The sequence below is a fragment of the Sinocyclocheilus rhinocerous genome, unplaced genomic scaffold (genome assembly GCF_001515625.1).
Source record: "Sinocyclocheilus rhinocerous isolate Xijiao unplaced genomic scaffold, SAMN03320098_v1.1 scaffold189, whole genome shotgun sequence".
Taxonomy (NCBI): Eukaryota; Metazoa; Chordata; class Actinopteri; order Cypriniformes; family Cyprinidae; genus Sinocyclocheilus; species Sinocyclocheilus rhinocerous.
Window position 1 is genome coordinate 1173448 of NW_015667354.1, and position 4613 is coordinate 1178060.

Consider the following 4613-nt stretch of genomic DNA (forward strand, 5'->3'; position numbering starts at 1 on the left):
TACTGGCAGTTTTAGTTTATTATTTAGAGTATCATTTCATTAAAGAAATAATTTCATATTTCCATAGCAATAATAATAAAATGAATAAAATAAATTATTAAAGGTATAGTTCACCCACCCATAAATGACAATTGTGTCATCATTTACTCACCCTCATGGTCCGAAAGAGTATATGTAATAAATTTTATCAAACAAAGTATTTCTTGCTGAAGCTACTTTCTGTAATGTCTGTTTGATGCTTTACACAACAATGACTTTAAATGATCTTTTGGGAGTAATTTCGCAAGTCAAATTTGATGTGCGATTAATTTGCGATTAATTAGATTACAAAATTTTAATCGCTTACCAGCCCTACTTAAAACCATTTTTTAGCTGGAGAAAATACTAGTGTTCTAATCATTTTGGCCACCACTGTATATATGTTTGTACTGTGGTTAACATTATTTATGATACATTAAATTCCATAAATTCATTATCAGATTTACTATAAGGCATTAAAAATAATTGTATAAAGCATTACACCAGTGTTACTTTACTCTCATTGAGATACTATTATAGCTTTTATTAGTATTTTAAATCAGTAGTTATTTTTATATTTTCAATTTATATTTATATTTTTAATTTTAGTTTTATTAATTTTGTTGTGTGTGTTTTTGTCATTTTTAGTAGTTTTTGTTTTTTATTATATGTCTATATATGTTTTTTTTTATAAATTATTTCAGTTTATATTAGTGAATATTAAGTTAAAGTAATATAAAGTAAAAAGTTATATTTTATTTTATTTTAATTCATCCAGTGTTTATTTTATTTCAAACAATGATATATTTTTTAAATAGTATGGTAATAACCCTGCATTACACATATAGGCTTCATTGAAAGTGTTACCGTATAAAGCGACAGCTGATGCACTTGCAGTATCATTTAAGACTTGGCAGGAAACACTTGAGTCATGGAATCATGACATCCTCCAGGGGATAAAACGTCCATAATAACATATAGTGATCCACTGATGTTAGAATAAAGACAAGTCCAAAATTGATGCCTGCAGTTCTCTACACAGTTAAAATGCAGCACTTTATTTCAATTAAAGCTACTGATGTTAGATCAAAGGTAATGCTAATAAAATGCTAACGGCATCTGTATTAGAAAAGCCATCTCAGTCCCTCTAAGCATCGATGAATACATTTCTAAAATGTTTGGCTGAGAGAGAGCTATAGGTACTGCTAATTTATGCGCTGCTCTGAGGAATAATGAGAAAGGAGGGTGGGTGAAGGAAGTGAGAGCTGAGCCAGCAGAAATTCCCAATGCTGCAGTAGCTCTACTGAATCCTGCACTTTCACAACACTAAGCTTATCAGAGAGAGTGGAGGGGAAGAGGCAGCCAGATCTAAGCCTTTTAAGACTCTTCATCAATATTAGAATATCTGGACTGGCAGGACCTTTACACCACTAGGTGCACGGTACAGACTGCACTTTTGAGGACATCAGAGAGAAGTCTAGGGTCTGCAGCTGATGTGGCCAAAGCTGTTGAGAGAAAACACACCTATAGGTGCCTGCAGTTCCTCTGCGCTGGAGGAATGCGACTAAAGTAGCCTAATACAAGGCCGTAACCTCCACGGTCATTCAAGGGATTAGTGGGTAACAATATAGGTTTTTCAGTGACCAGTTTTTGCCTACATAATTGTTTTTAAGTGAAAAACAAAGGTATACATGAAGATATGCATCAAAATACATTTTGTGAGATAACCCTTTACAACATATTTAAAATTGTTCCTACACTCCCATATACAGTATATGAATATATGATTGAGTAGAAACTGATTAAATAAATAAATACATCATATATTTGAGATATTTTAACTTTGATATAACAAATATGCTGAAAACTTTAACACATTAACCTGCTATATATCAATAAAATAAAATATCAAAAAAAACTTGATGCACTAAAATAACTAAACTAAGCCTGAAATAAAACATAAATGAAAAAACTATATAGACATGGATTTAAAAAAAAAAAAGAATTAAATCTGAATTAAAACTGATTCAAAATAGTAGTGTCGCACTTTACTAAAATAACACTGCTATATGAATTACATGGAATTTCATACATCTAAAATGAATATATATATATATATATATATATATATATACATATATATATAATAGAAAATAAATAGAAATCCACATTGTTATATTAAATATATAGATATTTTCTGTTGTAATTTATTCCAAATAATGATGGAGGAAAAAGAAGGGAAAACACTACAAAACCAACATGACCAAATTAATCCACCCTCCTACTATGTATATTCCATTATTCTGGATCATTAAAGGGAACAGAATGTAGAAATTGAGATAAAACTTCATTAGAAGATTACAGATTAAATGATGAATCATAAAAACAATTACCACACAGAGGTGATTAATAAAGTAACATCAAACACTAAGATACAAATAGTGCGTCTTCATTGTCAATCCAAACTTTCAGAGAAGCAAGAATTCTCTCTTGCAATATTGAGTTTGGGGCTTAAAAGCAAAATGATGTTGTCGATACAACAGGCAGGGTAAAAAAAAAAAAAAAGCTGCATTCAGCGCTCATTAATCTATAAACCTTCATCAACCCAGACTGCAGGTTCACATAGCCTTTCCTGACACCGCCTCAAAAGAGATCACACTCGCTGATGAGCAGGTACAGAATGAGGCGTTTGGTGTATGATAGTAATAGCACGTGCAGCGGCAGCCTCCCCCGGGTACTAATGCCCGTTCTGTAAGAAGTTTTAATTCCGTAGGGGGCGCTGTTGGCCTACTTCTAATAAAATGAAAGTAAAATACACAAATAACATTTAGACTGTGTTTCTGATTAAATAAAGCAGTAATTGATGTCATAAAATCATGAGTATGTTTTGATTTAAAGGTCAGAAGCTATAGCTTACATGAATAAAAAAAAATCACAAACATGCCACTTGTAAATTAAATAATTTTATATATACAGATTTATTCATTAATGTGTAATATGTTGTATTTTTTAAACAAATTATGAGCTCTAAAAGATTTTCAGAATTTTTACAACTCTTTTGCTTTCCATCTACAAATGTTAAATCTTAAAATAAAATGTTAAGGTTACTACTGCATCTTTCTGAAAAAAATGTATATATAGTTTATTTATAGTTATTTTCAAAGCTTCAATGTACTGTCATTATAAAAGAACTTCATTATTGTTTATTTAATTCTAACAAATAAGGTCTTGTTAAAAACTAACCAAAATTAAAAATAATTTGCTTATAATTTCCACACAGGATAGACTTGGTGCTGTTTCCAAACAAAAGGAAATATATCGGTATCGGCATCAGCTATCGGCTCAAATTAGTTGAAAAATAGCGGCATATCGGCAAAAATCCAATATCGTGCATCCCTAATACACATATAATACATTGCTCATTAATTCAGAAAATGTTTAGTTCTATCTATCTATCTATCTATAGTATTGTGCATACACACACAGCTCCTGTAAAGTTCAGTGAAATGTTAAAAAATAACAATAATGAAAAAGCACTATTATGTAAGTAATTGCATATTATATGTATTTATAATTTACAATTACAATGACACCTTCAAACACTAAACATATCCTAAATATTTTGTACTATAAAAGTGAAATCAAATTATAAGCAACAACAAATATATATATTTTTTAAATGGATAACAACAGACATTTATGCATATATATTTTTAAATTACTATTAAGCTCCAAAAAACATGCAAATATATTTAAGAATCTTTTAACTTAAATACCTCTAAACATCTGTGTCAATTTTAACTTAAACTGTACATTATATTAAGAAAAGTTAGAGTACTTATACATGCCTGATATGGCCAGTGTGAGTGCATTGTGTGTTACATGCATTGTTACATGCATTACAATTATGCCTGCTCTCCACTACTTTATACATATGGTAATGGGGAAATATTCATTTTTATTTTCACCTTTTGTTAGAGGAGGTTTCTTTAAAAAAGGAAGATGTAAGAGACCAATGCAGCATTGTCTCCAACATTTCACTCTCAATGGGACCACATTCATTCTAATATGCAGGGCAACCTTTGTCCTCTTTTTGGACAACTGGTTTTACACAGTCAGAATGAACCATACTCTGATGTTTAATTGAGGCTCTGATCCCCCAAACACTTAAAGGGGGCTTGGGAATTAGAGTCGCCCTCCCTGTGCCGGTTCCCCTCACTCCGCACAGCTCCAGATACTTTATTTTGACAGGCTGAGCAGAGAAATACCAGTACAGAATACATCAAGTTCTCAATTATTGGATTATCTCGAAGTGATATCATTACCACAGAACATTCTCTCCAATCATTGATTGCATTTTTCAATTTATTTCACGATTAATGCAAGTAGCCTGACCGAACAATTGTCTGATGAGTTCTGGAACCCCATCAATATATTCTCCTGGCCCTCGTGAGCAGTCTGTGTGCTTTATAGTTCGGGCAAAACATTTCTCATCCCTCCTGTCTCGTGTCTCTCAATTATTCTAAAGGACTACCAATTTCATCTAGCAGGTAGATAGACCATGTGAATGAGAATTACAATTTTGAATGCAAATA

At 31.4% G+C, this 4613-nt stretch overlaps 1 long non-coding RNA gene across 1 annotated transcript in view; it reads left to right on the forward strand.

Annotated features, from left to right (window-relative positions):
* The window catches only part of LOC107733850 (uncharacterized), a 20566-nt gene extending 17736 nt beyond the window's left edge, over positions 1-2830 (forward strand). The window contains exon 3 of the long non-coding RNA XR_001639029.1: positions 2722-2830. This is a non-coding gene — a long non-coding RNA (uncharacterized LOC107733850). The remainder of the gene's footprint in view (positions 1-2721) is intronic.
* Positions 2831-4613: the final 1783 nt, after the last annotated feature.